Below are 17796 nucleotides of genomic sequence, written 5' to 3' on the forward strand. Positions count from 1 at the left end.
ATCATTTACACCATAAAACATATGCACACAAAAAAGGGCTCCATAGGAGTACCTAGGACACTTTGGGTGCTAACACCTTCCCTCTGTGTAACCAACCCCCTTACCTGTAATCTCTGGCATTTTATTAGTTTTTATTTGAAAACTTCTTATCTTTGGGTTTTGTTCGTACTTTTCCCTTTTTCCTTTGGAAACAATAAAAGTGTGGTGGCGACTCTGGTTTTACTGACGTCAAGTTTATCCATTGTTTAATGGTCACAAATTTTCCACTACATAAATTAAGTGGCGACTCTGCTAGGGAGTAGTCCTCAGTAGGTTTAGCCTACTTTTTTTATGTGTATGTATTTATGTATTTGATGTTTGTTTGTATATATTTTTTGTATGATATAATATGTTTGTTGTGCTTGGTGATCTCTGTATGGTGAGATAAGTTCTAACCCAAACTTGAGTAAAATTAAGATAGGAGGATGGTATAGTCATGTTCGACTCGTGTGGAGTAGTCCTTAACGAGTTGGCTTGAGACCTGTCTACTCAATGGAGACCCCTTTGGAAATATTGATGTCACACGAGTTAATCGTGGATAGGCATTACTTTTTCTGACCTGGGAGTCTGAGAAGCTGAGGACCGTAGAACATTTAACCGAACTTGGCATATTTAGGACGTAGTACGGAGACTGTTCAAGTGTAGACTTGGTAACAGTTGTTACGCAATACTACACTCAGTCGAGTTTCTCTTGAGAATATTATGGGTTGATGAGTCACTCATCCTAACCTATAATATCTGATAGATGGGATCAAGACTCTGGGAACTTCTTATAACATGATCTACATGTTTTAACCTTAGTACACTCCTTTGGGATGGTTCTTAAACTGACTCCATGCTCGTGAATCATAACAAACCCTTTTATTCTCGATTAATCTGATCAGTTATCATCAATATCAATGGAACTTGGGTGTTGATATGGTGAAAATCATAATCCACCAAAATGGATGATTGATCTTGATGATGGCTTGATCCATCCCTTGACCTTTGTTTGTGTTTTCCTTGTGTGTGATCCCTTGTGTGTGATTGTTGTATTCATTCATACATTTGCATCATAACATTCATCACAGAAAAAGCAAATTTCAAGGAAAAGGTCTTATTTGCAAATATTTTCAGACCATGGATTATGGGCGAAGGAACACTAAAAAGTACAGTTTCAAATGTCCTGATTTGAAGAAGTTAAGGAAGTTGTCATCCTTTGTATTAGATCCCTTAGACTTCAAGAAACGTCATGGGAAGCTTTTTTCCATGTTATCTACTGATGTGGTTGAAGGACCTCTGAGTGTTTTGGTGCAGTTTTATGATCCTCTCTATCACTGCTTCACTTTTCCCGATTATCAACTTGCGCCTATGTTATAAGAGTATGCCCATCTCTTGGGAATACCCGTGTCTAAAAAAGTACCTCTTGGGAATACCCATCTCTTTGAAGCTATTTTTGTTTTGCTCATCTATGGTTTAGCTTTGTTCCCTATGGTTTTGTTGATGTTAACGCCATTAGAATTTTCCTGATTGGAAATCATGTTCCGACTCTATTGGGTGACATGTATTTCTTTTTGCATTTGAGGATTTCTAAAGGTGGTGGAACTATTGTATGTTGCATTCCTCTTCTATACAAGTGGTTTATTTCACACTTTTCGCAGACGCTTGCTTTCTTGGAGAACAAGAAATGTCTACGATGGTCTCAGAGACTTATGTCTCTCACTAATGATGATATTGTTTGGTATGATTCCATATTGGGTAGCTTTGAAATTATTGATAGTTATGGCGAGTTCTCTAATGTGCCTCTCATTGGTACGCAAGGAGGAATCAACTACAACCCTGCTTTGGCCCGTCGTTAACTTGGGTTCCCCTTGAGATAAGCGTAATAACATTCAGTTAGAGGGTCCATTCTATCAGGAGGGTAAAGATCCCCAACATTTGAAGAAATGGATGATGCATGCTTGGCATAATGTGCATAGGAAGGGAAGACCCGAGATTGTTCCATGCAACTGTGTAGCTTTGGAAGCTTATACTATTTGGGTGAAGAAGAGAGCTTTAGAGCTGAAGATGTCGTACGCTTGTGAAAGACTTATGTCTATGGTTGTGGTTGAGCCATCAACTCTCCCTAACCAAGATGTAGAGGAGTTGGAAGATACACTTGCCAAGATGAAGCAAGAGAAAGATATATGGGAACATCGGTTCCATGCTTTTAGCCGAAAACATGAAGAGTTGCAACTTGAGTCAAAGGAAAAAGATGCACTTATTGAGATTCTAGAAGAGCGTGCAACAAAAAGACAGAGAGAGCCAGAGGATTCATTTTCATCTAACATGCCTCAGCCTTCCGGTGCTTGGAAGAAAATTGTTGATTAGCTTGTCCTCGAGAAGGCTCATATGAAGATATCCTTTGAGTCAGAGATTCGATGCATCCGTTGGAAATATACTCCCTTGGCTAGATCATCTGATGCAGTTGCTAAGGATCCTTAGGATGATAGTTTCCTTTTCTCTTATATTTGTATTTTGGTTTCTGAAATTGTACTCAGTGTAATCCTTATAAAAGTTTATGAATAAAAAGAGATTTTATGGTTAATTGATTTGTTATTAATGATTATTATTACTAATTGACAATATTTGCAAATAAGACTTCATATGTTCCTTAAAATTAAAAACAATAAAAAACATTGCATTTCATGCATCATTTGCATAACAGGTTTCTTTCGCTAGGTGTCGTATCAGTTCTTCTTCTGTGTATCAGCCAAGCCGACTCACCACTACAACACTCGAGCTAATCGATTGATAAAAATGGAGCATCTAGAGCAAGAAAACTGAGATATGAAGGATGAGAACGCAAAAATTACGATATTATGGAATATGTGATAGCTGCTCAAAATGAACCATCTCCGCCTCCTGCAACTCCTCCTCCTCAGAGGACTGTCATTTCCGAGATTGCTTCGCCATCTGTACCTATTATTGTTGCCAATTACTCTGTTCCTACTATGCCAGCTGGGTTCCCTTGGGGAATGCCACCAAATTTTGTTCCTGAAGGGTATGCGCCCATATTTGCTTCTCTGCCAGCATCTAGCAAGATCCTGTCAGTGCCTCCTCCCATTGTGCATACTCTTCCTCGTGTCGAGGAAATCATTTACCACTCTGAGCCGTCTGAAGGTCCAGATGTATACGAGAAGATGGACAAGATGAAGGATCAGTTTCTTGAGTTGCACAAGGAATTGAATACTCTGAGAGGAAAGGATTTACTTGTTCGTTGAGCCATCTCATCATATATGCCAGAAAGATGTCTACTCAAACTGATAAGGATCTGCTGCTTATTCACTACTTCTAGGATAGTCTAACTAGAGATGCCCTCAAATGGTATATGGGACTGGACAGTGCTAGTGTCTGTTCAATGACTTAGGCGAGACTTTTGTCAAGTAGTATAAGTACAATATTAATATGGCATCAGATAGAGACCAGTTGAGGTTGATGTCTCATAAGGACAAGGAGACATTCAAAGAATATGCTCAAAGATGGAGGAAGTTAGCTGCCCAGATTAGTTCGCCTTTGGAAGGAAAAGAGATGACCAGGATATACTTGAAGACACTAAGTTCATTTTATTATGAATGTATGATCGCTAGTGCCCCCAATGTTTTTACTGAGATGGTGAATTTGGAGATGATATTGGAAGAGGGAGTCCGTGAAGGGCATTTGTCCAAAGATGAAGCCTCAACAAGCAAGAAGTATGGGGGTAGCTTCTCCAAGAAAAGGAAGGAGAAACTAATGCAGTATCAGCAGAGAGGCATAGGAGGCCTCATATGAGGAAAAGTTCTCAATCCCATCAGAATCAGCATCAGGTATAATCAGTGATTCCATTTTTTTCCAACAATTCAACAAATCAATCATTTCCAAATCAACAACAACATCAACAACAACCGCAACAGTGAACCAACTACAACAACAACAATCATCACCGAAACTTCGAGAGGAAGAATGTATCCTTTGACCCTATTACTATGACATATGCAGAGCTGTATCCGTCCTTGGTAATAAAGAATCTTATTCAACTAGGAAACCCTCCTCAAATTCCTGAGCCACTGCCATCGTGGTTCAAACCTGATCTTCATCGTGCTTTTCACCAGGGGGCTCCTGGTCATGATATTGAGAACTGTTACCCACTGATGTATGAAGTTCATAAGCTGGTTAAAAGTGGTATGGTGTCCTTTGAGGACATAGTGTCGAATGTCAAAGCGAATTTGTTGCCTCCTCATGGTAACGCCTCAGTGAATATGGTGGACGGTTATCCCGGAGAATTCAAAATTTATGATGTCTGCTATATCAGAAGATCCTTGGTGGCAATGCATAAGGGTATTTGTTTAGTAAGTGATTATGAACATGACCATGATGGTTGTGTAATTTGTAGTATGAACCCTCGCAGATGTGTAATTGTCAAGAGGGATATTCAGAGATTGATGGATGAAGGTCTTATTCAAATCTTCCAGTCCCAGAATTCGGGTAATGATGTGAACGTGATAGTACCCATGTTCAGAACCCCTAAGCGGGTAGTTATTCAATTTGATAGAAGTAACAACCATAATGTCAATAGATCGGTACCGTTGTTGGTTATACGGTTAGCGAGCCCCATCCCCAACTCATCCGATAAAGCTATACCATACTAGTATAATGCCACCATGATAGAGAATGGTCAAGAGGTTCCTCTCCTAGTTGTAGATTCAGTGTTGAATATTATGGATATAGAAAAGGTGACCCATAGTGGTCGTGTGTTCAGTCCAGTGTTTCCAAAGGCTGTGGAAGATGTGTTTGTGGGAAAGAAGGCATAGATTCCCGCAGTTGATCCAGTTAGTGCTCCAATGTGTCAGTCTGGTGAATCCAGCAAGTTGAAGACTAACGATGATGATGAGGTGTTGCGCCTGATTAAAAGAAGTGAATTTAACATTGTGGAGCAGCTGCTCCAAATGCCGTCAAAAATTTATGTGTTGTCATTATTGATGAATTATGAAGCACACAGAGAAGCATTGCAGAATATGTTGGAACAAGCTTATATGGAACACGATGTTACTGTGGATCAGTTTGACCACATTGTTGCCAACATCACTTCTTGTAACAACTTGAGCTTCTATGAAGAAGAACTTCCTGAGGAAGGCAGGAATCAAAATTTGGGATTACATATTTCGATGAATTGCGAGGAGGACGCTTTGTCCAATGTTTTAATTGACACTAGTTCATCGTTGAATATGTTGCCGCAGTCAAATCTATCAAGACTCTCCTATCAAGGCACCCCGATGAGGTATAATGGCATAGTTGTTACAGTGTTTGACGTTTCTTGTAAAACTGTCATTGGAGAAGGGGACCTTTTAGTGAAGATAGGTCTGAGTGATTTCCAAATTACTTTTCAAGTGATGGATATTCACCCAACCTACAACCGTTTGTTGGGAAGGCCATGGATTCATGAAGTTGGAGCTGTGACGTCTACTTTATACCAAAAACTGAAATTTGTGAAGAACGACAAGCTTGTTTTTGTTGGTGGAGAGAAAGCATTGTTGGTAACCCATTTGTCATCCTTTACTTATGTTGATGTTGAGGAGGAAGTTGGAACGTTGTTCTAAGCTTTGCCCATTGCTGATGAATTGAAGAAAGCTGGGGTACCCATGTCTTCTTTAAAAGATGCACAAAATGCTATTCAAACTAGCAGTATTGATAAGTGGGGTTGTGTTGTGGAAGTCGTCGAGAATAAGAATAGAGCAGGGTTGGGATTCCAGCAAGGGCCATTCAGCACCAATGTCAAGGTTATGCAACCAATTTTATACAGTGGAGGGTTCATTCACAAGGATGTTCAACACTCAGCTGCCATTGTTGAAGACGGTAATGAAGATGAAGCTTGCGCTGACTTTGTAACACATGGCCAGACTTGTAAAAATTGGGTTGATGTTGATGTTCCTATAGTTGTACACCATTCTAAATAATGTGTTTTCATTATTTTTAAGAAAAATCCTTCTTCTATGCTTAAGGGAGAAATGAACATTGTCTGGCATTTTCTTATTATCATCAATAAAGTACAATTTTATTCATCCATATCTATGATGTTTTATTTTTACTTTTTGCTTTTTCTGAAAATGGTAATCACACACACACAAAAAATCTCTCCATCTGCATAATATTTGTTTGCATTCCACTTCTCCAAAATCAAAATATCAAATCATTATGCAGGTTGGTTCTCAAACCCATTGAATGTAATGATCCCACTCCCTCTCCAAACTTTGATTTTCCTGTGCTTGAAATCGAGGAAGAGAATGATGATGAAGAAGTATCTGATGAGTTATCCTGTTTGCTTGAGTACGAGGAGAAATAAATTTAGCCATTTGAAGAGAAGATTGAATTAGTCAACTTGGGTTCCGATGATGATGTGAAGGAAGTCAAGATTGGGTCTCAACTGTGTCCAGAATCTAATAAGGGGTTTATTGATCTTATTCATGAGTATTCTGATGTGTTTGCTTGGTCTTATCAAGACACGTCTGGTTTGGATTCTAAGATTGGGGAGCATAGATTGCCTTTGAAGCCAGAATTCCCGCCGGTCAAGCAGAAGTTGAGAAGAACTCATCCTGATATGGCAGTAAATATTAAAGAGGAAGTGCAAAAGTATATTGATGTTGGATTTCTTGTTACCTCCGAGTATCCGTAGTGGGTAGCCAATATTGTGCAGGTTCCAAAGAAAGATGGAAAATTCCGTATGTGTGTTGATTATAGAGATTTGAACAAAGCCAAGCCGAAAGATGATTTTCCTCTGCCACACATTGATATGTTGGTAGACAATACAACTAAATTCAAAGTCTTTTCATTTATGGATGGATTTTTCTATTACAATCAGATCAAGATAGAACCCGAAGATATGGAGAAGACCACATTCATTACACCCCAAGGAACATTCTGTTATAGAGTGATGCCTTTCAGTCTAAAGAGTGCTGGTGCAACATACCAGAGAGCTATGACCACTCTTTTTCATGATATGATGCATAAAGAGATTGGGGTTTATGTTGATGATGTGATTGCTAAATCAAGTGATGAAGAAGAGCATGTTGAGAATTTGTTGAAGTTGTTCTAGCATTTGAGGAAATATAAACTCTGTTTGAATCCCAATAAATGTACTTTTGGTGTTCGTTCTAGTAAGTTGTTGGGCTTCATTGTCAGCGAGAAGGGAATTGAAGTTGATTCTGCCAAGCTTAAAGCAATACAAGAGATGCCTGCGCCCAAAATTGAGAAGCAAGTCAGAGGTTTTCTCGGCCGCTTGAACTATATCTCAAGATTTATATCGCATATGACTGTCACATGTGCGCTTATTTTCAAGCTTCTTCGGAAAGATCAGTCTTGTGATTGGACCGAGGATTGCCAAAAAGCTTTTGACAATATCAAAGAGTATCTGCTTGAGCCTCTGATTATGTCTCTGCCTGTTGAAGGAAGACCATTGATCATGTATTTGACTGTGCTTGATGAGAGTATGGGTTGTGTTCTTGGTCAGCAAGATGAATCAGGAAAGAAAGAATATGCAATTTACTACCTCAGTAAGAAGTTCACCGATTGTGAGACTCAGTATTCTATACTTGGTTGATATCCAAAATGGATCCAATCAAGTACATTTTTGAGAAGCCTGACACATATGCACACAAAAAAGGGCTCCCTAGGAGTACCTAGGATACTTTGGGTGTTAACACCTTCCCTCTGTGTAACCAACCCCCTTACCTGTAATCTCTGGGATTTTATTAGCTTTGATTTGAAAACTTCTTATTGTTGGATTTTGTTCGTGGATTTCCATTTTTCCGTTGGAAACAATAAAAGTGTGGTGGCTACTATGGTTTTACTGACGTCAAGTTTACCCATAGCTTGATGGTCACGAATTTACCGCTGCATCAAGCACATCGAAATGAGGTTCCATTCTCTTCGAGAGCAGGTAGCAGATGGGAACATGAATGTGGAACACTGTAATGAAGTGAATAGAGCATTCATAACATTGTATTCACGGTATTTTGCAGTTGCAAAGTGAATAAGAAGTTTTCCACAGTTTGTGGGAATAGAGAAACTCTGCAGAATTTAATTCCTTTTCTCCTTCATTGTTCTTTAATTTATTTCTTTCTCCATTGTTCTTTTCCTTTATTGTCATTGTATGGGTGATAGCAATCTTGTTCATCAAGATTGATTGAAAATTTCCATAGGTTTTGGGGGATTTCCAACAAAAAGGACATATTTTAACTCATACAAATCACACATTATCTATTATTATCCTAAGAACATCACGATTATAGATATAGTTTTTTTTACCTCACGTGAGTAAGTCCTCTAAACCTCCATAAACACCACCATACATATTTTCTCACCGTCGTGGGTAAACCATAACGATATTACATTGTAATATACCTACTAAGACTTTTGAGTGACCATGTCCTTGCAGGGGTAACATGCACACATGTATTTTTTGACCAATATGTCTCATATTATCTCTCACATGGTTGAGAATTTGACTCGTCCCCTTATCGGAGTTAGTTGAGCCCCTTCTAAGGCGGTTGTTTTTTTATGGAAGCTACTACCACATAAATTTCCTCATAGAGAAAACATTATGAGTGTGACTCTCATTTTTTTGTTCATTTGTGACTTGGTTTCAACAGTGTGCTATAAGATTTTTAAGTGATTGGAGTGGTTGGTGGGTGTAATACCCCAAAATTTACCCTACATTTTTATTGGAAGCATAGGATTATGTCTCACATTTCATTGGCATCATACTAGGTCATACTCATTGCATACTGCATTAGTGGCATGGGAATTAGGTTTTGATTGATCAATCCTTAACAGAAGGAGCCCACACAAAGCAAGATTGAGAATTGGACTTCATTCTCCAAATATACAACTCTCAAGGGTCTCAGGTGGCCCCAAGTATCTTATTATGGTCCTCAGTTCATTAGTGAAGGATTCAGAGCTATCAGAGTGTTCATCTGGATTTAATCAGGAAATTAGGGTTTCATGGCTACTTGCAATAGGAAATGTTTGGTTGGAAGTAGATGAGCTCATCCATGTCATGATTGGAGAGGTGTCTTGGCCTAAGAAGATTCACAATTATCTCAGAAAGATCCATTGGCAAGCAGTGCAATCAGTTCCCGATCAATTTTGCCCTAAATTAGGGTTTGGTATAAAATCAGTTTATTTCTGATTCTTTGGGTGAAACTCTTTTCCATGGCCCTCCATATGTCCACAAGGGTCTACATACAAAAAATCAGCTTTTTACTTGAGCCAGAAGTGCTTCAATTGATCATTGGAATCGGGAATCAGACAGTTTAGGAAAAGTCAACTGTGGGGCCAGAAAAGTCAACTCCTGACATTTTGAGAGTGGAATCTCAAAATCCATGCCTAGGGGAGCCTACATGTGAAATTTTATCAAGGTTGGATCAGGGATTCATCATTTAATCAGGAATTGAAAAAGTTACTTAATTTGGAAATGGTTGACTTTCCATTTAGGGCAAGTTTTCATGATTGTTGCACTCACTTTAAGCCCATTTTCCATCAAGATAAAAGCTCCATTTGAAGATTTCTCCAACATGAAATTTGTTCCTCTTGTTCCAAGATTTCTATATATATAAAGTTTGTTCCATTTGGATTAAAACTGAGAAAGTTATGCTTAGTCAAAGTGAGACATTTTTTTAGGACACTTAGAAAAATTTCTAAGTCTCAAAATCTTCAAAGTTTGTCAAGACTTCTTGGCCAGTTTTCTTGCACTTCAAGGCATCATTTGAAAATGTTTTCTTCACAACAATTGTACCTTGTCATGTCCTCTTTCACATCCTTTTGGAATCATCTCATTTGGATTCATGGTTTGAGAGATGCATTCACTTAAAGTTGGCATTATGACTTGATTTTCTAGGTAGCATTTAGGCCAAACTGGTCCAATAAGTTTTGCATGGTGAGACCTGAACTTTGAGACCATTTTTCACCTTCTTCCATTCATCATTTCAACTTGTGCTCAACATGAAAGATGCTATGCTCCATGAGGTCTTTCTATTTTTGCATTATTTCATCATTTGATGACTTGATCATCAAGTTACATGGCTACAAAGTCACCACCTTGGAATGTTTTCTTGCTTGCCAAACCAGCCATGCTGCATGCTGCACAAACCAAGTCACGTTTTTGTCACCTCATTTGGCCATGCATTGGATATTCAATCACTTAAGTTTGGCCCAAAATAGCACAAACCGCACATGCCCTAATACACCTCACTTGGCATTTTTATTCTCATGGACATCATGGATTTCAAAGCCCATTAAGATCATTTGATCATCATATTTAAAGGCTGCAAACCCTAAACCTAAAAGAGGGCATTGGAATTTCATTGCAAGCAAGGGCAAAGTCACAAGTCAGCTTCCATTCTCTCTCAACAAGCTCTTGAGTTAGGGTTCTTTGAAGCACCAAGAAGGAAGCATCATCTTCTATTCTTTACACAACCCAAGGGGCAGTGGACCTAACTTCCACTAGGTAACATTCTTTGTCCATTTTCCATGGCCATGTGTTGATATATCCATGTTCATCATCATCATCATCATTACCATGCTCATCATCATTATCATTATTGTTTGCCATGCTAACCATATGCTCATGTTTGTTTCATCATCATTACCATGCGAACCACATGCTTGTGTTCTTGTTATTAATTTATGCATGCTGAATTTTTTGCCCTAGCCCATACCCATGTTGTCACCTTGTTGACAACATTGCTTCATGATTAAGTCATCATTTTATTCAAACAAGGATACAATGTTAATCTACACATTTTGTACTTGAGTTTTGTTTTTTATTTCGTGTCATTTGATGCCCTATAGCGCTTGTATTATTGAGTGGAAGTTGGAAGAAATTCACTGCATGGCTGCATTTTTTTGCATGGCATTAGGTTTTTCTTGTCTTCATGAAGAAGACGATGATATGGCACCTTAATAGCCCTTAGATCCAAAGCGTGTGTTTTAATCATGGTTGTCCAGCCGTTTTTGTCTTGTAGTCACTTAAGTACCTTTGCCCAATTGATGCAATGTCACATGATTTTTTAAATTAAAATGTTCATTTTAGTTGTCACGCCTGGATTAAATGGTTGTTGTAGACCATGGGCCTGCGTATCTGCTCTTCACACCCTCCCTTTCCTGGCCCATCAACACTAACACATGTCCATTTTTATTTTCTTTTTTTAACTCACATCTATTTTAGTTCACATCTATAAAATTACCCAAAAATATTTTTCACTTTTCTTAATGTCTTATTTAACTTTATTTAATTTTTATTTTCGTATTTATTTAATATTAATGTTTTATTTTAATAATTTATTCTAAATGGTTCATTTTAGCGTACTTTTTTTTATTGATTTTATTTCCCTAACTTAAAATTATTTTTAGCTTTTGATTTTTGGGACGAAGGTTGATCACTGACCCATGGTCAACCTGACCTTTTCTTGGAATTTTATTTCCCATTTTCAATTTATTTTGGATTTATTTTTAACCTAGTCTTGTGGATTGACTTTTGGTTTGACTTCTATTTTATTTTAATTAATTCATGCATCATCTTTCATTATTTTTAAAATCTTTTTGGGGGATGATGATGTCCTGCCCCACCTTACTTAGTTTAATTTTTCATAATTTTCTTGATTAATTTGGTATTTATTTGATATTTTTAAGTTGACTTGAATTTTCAGTTGACTTCTTTACGATTGATGTTTGACTTAGGGATTGCTTATGCCAATTGAAGAGATCTTTTGATCCTCCTTTGTTCATCTCATATGCCATGTATTAGAGGCCTTTCATCTTGATTTTATTTGATCCTTACCTCATTTCTTGATTTAATTATTCAGTGGACCCTTTGTGTGCATCTTTCCATCTGTCTGATTCATCTATCATCTTTTATACTTGTTTCTTTCATCCATGCTTCTATTGCTTGATTGTTTAACATGCTCATACTCCCATGCATTGTTTAATGCTCCATTATTTCATTCTTTGATTCTTTTATTTGATTACATATCTGTTTGCTTATCTGATTTGATTGATAACTGTTTCCTACTTGTATGGTGATTGAGGCATATATTCTTATTGTTTGATTAACTGTTGCCTACTTGCATGATGTATGAGGCATATATTATTATTGTTTGATTTCCATGTACCATCCCCATTCATAACAAATGTACCCCTCTCCCATAAAGTGTATAATATTTATTCTTTCATTCTTTATTCATCTGTTAATACAAGAATTAAAACGAACATCCGATAACCATTTCAAAACAAGATCAAAAGCTCGATCCAACATCGAGTAATCATTTTCAAAACTTAACAGAACCAGCACGTATTCATCCATCCTTTTGTAAGTCAATTGCTTCATGCATCGCCATTTCTCTTGTAAGTCGATTGCTTCATGCATCGCCATCTACCTGTAAGTCGATTGCCTCAGGCATCGCTATCTACCCTTATCCGTGATTCCTCTCCTTGCTCCATCCGTCGACTCTTGTTCCGTTTAGGTAGCACCCATTAGGTAGAACCCTTTGTATGATAACATAGGTAGAATTCCCTTATTATTTGCATGCTAACATTAGGTATATGTTTCCCTCTGTAAATCCTAACACATAGGTCCATATTACATGACAACTCTAGGGCAGAGCTTCCCCATCTTTTAGACCTTCTGTGCGTCTCCGATCTTGTGGCATGTCAGTCCGTTCTATTGCAAAGAGGTAACTGCCTAAGACTGGATTCAGCGAGCTGCGACACCTACTGCTAGGACGTTGAACACATTGCCCACTTTCCTTTGACACAACGGGTGTCCTCTTTTGTAAGTCCATGTTCAGATGGCAATCCTTAACCCCTAGTTAGTCAAACTACGACAACTCTGATTCTCATGTTCAGATGAGATACGTAGGCACGAGATGCGATGTCTTGCCGAGTTTTTGACTGACGACTAACAACTAATCCTTGCTTGCTTTCGCCCTTGTTGCGATTCTTTTCTCTCGCCCTCGTTGCGATCGAGACCTTCCCTTTCTCTTGCCCTAGTTGCAATTGAGACCTTTGTTCCCATAGTTAGCTGAACTACATTTTGCTCTAATTCTCATTCCAGATGAGATACGTAGGCATAAGACGCGATGTCTTACCGAGCACACTTCTCTTTAGCCCATAGGTAGCCGAGCTACGAAGACTCTGATTCTCATATTCAGATGAGATACGTAGGCAGTGGATGCGACATACTTGCGAGTCATTTTCTTTTGACCCTCTTTTAGCAGATAGTACATTAGATATACACACACCCTTTAGACTAGAACAACAAGAGTGGATCCCGTAGAGTACTACGGATGCGTAGGGGTGCTAATACCTTCCCTTCGCATAATCGACTCCCGAACCCTAGATTTGGTTGCGAGACCTTGTCTTTTCCTTCTCTTCAAGTTTTCTTCGATCGTTTTCCTTCCCTCCTTTGGAATAAATAACGATTGGTGGCGACTCTTCTGTTTCTTTTTCCTCGCCGGTTATTTTTTCGCACCAGTTGCAACAGTGGGCATCGTTAGGGATCATAAATTCTTTTTATTTTTTATCTCTTTAGATGATAAGATTAAGTTTAGATATGGGTTTTCCATAATTTGATATTTAGTTGTTTAAACTATTTGGATTGTGCGTAACGATATTATTTTTTGGTTCTTCAACAAACATGTAAGAGATGGAAGAATTTTTTTCTTCTTGAAATTGGTTTTTAGGTAGATAAGTGGCAAATTCTTTTAATTTCTATAATTTTCTTAAGAACTTTATATTGTGTATAAACCAATAACATATTGAATAGTCTGACTTGATTCGTGGTTGTTTTGTGATTTTAATACTTCTCTTAGAGGTCTTTACTTTCTTAATGGTGATTATCGTAACTTGAGATCTAGTTTTCAATACTTCTCTATGATTTTCTTAAGAACTTTATACTTTGTAAAAACCAATAACATATTGAGTAGTCTGACTTGGTTCATGGTTGTTTTGTGATTGGTCTTTATTCTCTTAATGGTGATTATCGTAACTTGAGATCTAGTTTTGTTCTTGTTAATTTTTTGTTATTGATTTTTGATGGTTGCCTTATTTCTTTTTCTTCATTTTTAACGTATTTCAATATAATAATTATATTATTTAAATACATATCTTATTTTATATATATATATATATATATATATATATATATATATATATATATATATATATATATATATATATATATATATATATATATATATATATATATATATATATATATATATATATATATATATATATATATATATATATATATCCTTTAAAAAAAGAAAAAAGTCACTGTAAGACCCCAATTTTGACCCTAAGATCCTTCATGCAATTTCATCATAAGTATAAGCATTGGGATCTTACCTTGGCATCCTCCTTACCCCTTTTGATTGGGTTTGTTTTGGGAGAGATCACCAAGCACTTTGTGATTATATCATACTTGTATTATATCATTTCACTAACCAAAATACCAAAAATATGTCTTTGCATCTATCTAACTCTTTTGTAGGAAGGGCATGATCTCATTGATTCATTGATCAAATCTAGAGTTTGAGACCCTCATGAACAAAGAGTACAAATAAGAATTGATTCAAGAATGGTTATTAACATCATATATGAGTCCCAATAATCTCTACATATTATAGTGATCAAGTTTGCTTCAAGAGTTTGAGGGTGATTTGCCTTGGAAACACTAGTTTGATTGGGTATCTTGAGTAACTTCTCCAACAAGATATCTCACCAATTGATCAAAATTCTCATGGTAGACTTCAAAATTAATCATCTTAAGCATATATGATCTACCATGAGCCAAGAAAGTCAAGAGAATTGGAAGTTAGCAAGTTGGTTGATGGTGGTGGGCCAGATGAATTCATTTGATCAAAACTGGGTCTCCCTAGACCCTATCTCCTACAATTTTCACCATATGAAAATGATTCTAAGCTAAAACTTACTCTAAATGACATTATAAACAACTTTCATGTTGATACCTAGAGCTAGTTTTGCTTGTAAAATCATTTTCAAAGATGAAACATTATAGGTCATTTTGTCTAAACCCTAATTTGAAAGTCAACTTCCCAAGGCCATAACTTTCTAAAATTTTATGAGATGAAATATTTCCAAGTTTCATAATCAAATTAAATGTGTCTACTTCAACTTTTATGTTTGGAGTAGGAGTTAATTCAAATTTTTTGAGTATGTGATATGAGGCTACATTATAGGTCACTTTTGACCTATACCATTGATCAAGTGATTTTTCCAAACTTCAAAAATGCATAACTCTATCATTTAAAATCCAAATGACATGAAATTGGTGAGAATTTCAAAGGTCTTTGAGAGAGATACAACTTTGATAAAAACACTTTTCTCATTTGAAGCTCCTATAAAAAGTTAAGCAAGGTCGAAGATTGAGACATATGGCTTGACACTTAGAAAAGTTTTGATATGTCAAATTTTTCTAAACTTCCACCTCAAATGTCTCCAAGTTCTAAGCCCCAAATGAAAAAGTGTTCAACATAAAACTTGTTCCTCTTGATCTCACCTTTCCAAAGAGCCAAAATTCATTCATTTTGGACTTGAAATGCATAGGTTGCGCATGGCTTAAACAGGCTAATATCATTTGGCATGGATCCATCTTCAAACAACAATGCACATGTGCCTTGCAATCCAATCCATCTTCAAAGCATCTGAACTTCAAATTTGGAATTACATCTATCATTCCATAGGCCTATACGTTCCCGTGCATTGTTCCATCATCATTTTGCCAATTTTGGAAAGTGGAAAGAGTGTGCAAATATCACATGGATTCATCTATAAATACAACTGCATTTGTTCAGAATTAACAGAGACATTGCGCCAACTTTGAATCTCCATTGAAAACCCTTCACTCTCATAGGATAAGCCTGATAAATTCATTTGAATTTGAGCTTGAATCTCCACTGTTTTGAAATTCAATTCTCCAGGAGTCCATTGCTTCTAAACCTTTCCATTCCTCTCTTGCAAGCAATTGAAGTGAAGCCAAGCACAATTCAGATTAAGATCCATCAAGTTCAGACCTCCATTGAAGGTAATTTGCAAAAATTTTAAACTCTTTGATTCTCTTAATTTATTGCTCAATTCCATTTATTCTTTGGTTATCTGAAGTCCTACCAATGTAGGCAAGAAGATTGAGTTGCTTTGAGGTCAAATCGAAGCAACTCAGTTCATGTACCTCATTTTTCAATTCCACATATCTCTTAATATGACTGGAGCTCTGGCTCCGACGATGAGGTGTCTCACTTCTGAACCATAGGATCCACCATCCATGTTCTAATCCTGAGCGTTGCTTTGAATTACCATCTATGCCACGTGGTTGACTTGGACACATGTGGAACATGCATTTTGGATCATCAGATCTGCCACCTCAATTAATGAGGGAGATCTGATGGTCCACGTAATTTAGCATTTTCTTAATTTTGTTTTAATTTCATTTTCTTCAATAATTCATATTAAATTCAATATATATCCAAAAAATATGAGACTTTCACCAAAAAATTTCAAATATTTTTCTCTTTCATATTCTGAATTAAAATTATTTTTTGGATCATTATTAATATTTTTCATGAATTAATTGATTTTTCATTTTTTTAATTGTTTAAAAAAAATTTTAATGTCCAAAAATTATGAATTTTTTTCTCCAAGGTCCTTTGACATTGTTTGACCTATGATGAATCTCATGGCCATTTATTTGGTGTTTTGATGAGATTTTAGGGTTTGTACAAAACATATTTGAATTTAATGCATTATTTTATTATTTTTAATTGAATAAATGTCATTTCAATTGTGTTGACCATTTGTATTGACTTGTTTAAGTTTATTGTTTGTTGTTGGGCCTTGGTCAAGGTTGATTTGACTTTGTCAAGTTAATATCATTGAATTTAGGGGATTGATGGAATGTACATTCCATCTCCCAAAATGAATGAATGATATTAATTTGGTAAAAGTCCTCCTTTGACCAATTTGTGATCTCATTCATTTCCTCCCCTTTTCATCTAATTCCCTTCTTCATCCATTCATTTCCATTTGGCCAATGACATCTCAAAGTCCTAATGCTAGTTGATTGAAAGATTAACATGAGTATGGATGAGATTAGGCCACACCTTTTATATATTTTTGTGTGTGGTATGTTTAATGAGTATAATTCATAATACTATGTCTCCAACATGCATTAACACCAAAAGTTTATTGCCCGACCTCAATAGTTGTGACTTCTACATAAGTCCAATTATGATTGCTTAACATAACGCTAAATTTGTGACATAAAAGGCATAAGCATTCTAGTTAGTGAGATTGTAAGTCTCCCCTCTTCCATGGTATTGTATGGAAACTTGACCTTCTTTCCTTCCTTTGGAAGATGTTTTGGTTCAAGGATCCATGCTTGTGGCAAGTGGGTTGAGTGTTCTCCAAAGAATGTCTTGAAATCAAAAGCAAAACAAAACTAACTACTAACTTACTAACTATTAACTTTTACTTTAATGCAATTTACTTTTAGCACTTTATATCATTTGCCATTATACATATCATTCTAATTATTTTTGTTAATGTAATTTTCACTTTGTCCATTTGGACCATATTGTGTGATATTATTTTGTTTGTGTTGCTTTATTTGTTTGTATGGTCCTTGACCATTTAATGTACATAATAAAAACAAGAACCGTAAAAAAAATTTGAGTGGACTGTTGGTTTGAT

The sequence above is a fragment of the Lathyrus oleraceus genome, chromosome 3 (assembly GCF_024323335.1).
Source record: "Lathyrus oleraceus cultivar Zhongwan6 chromosome 3, CAAS_Psat_ZW6_1.0, whole genome shotgun sequence".
Classification (NCBI taxonomy): Eukaryota; Viridiplantae; Streptophyta; class Magnoliopsida; order Fabales; family Fabaceae; genus Lathyrus; species Lathyrus oleraceus.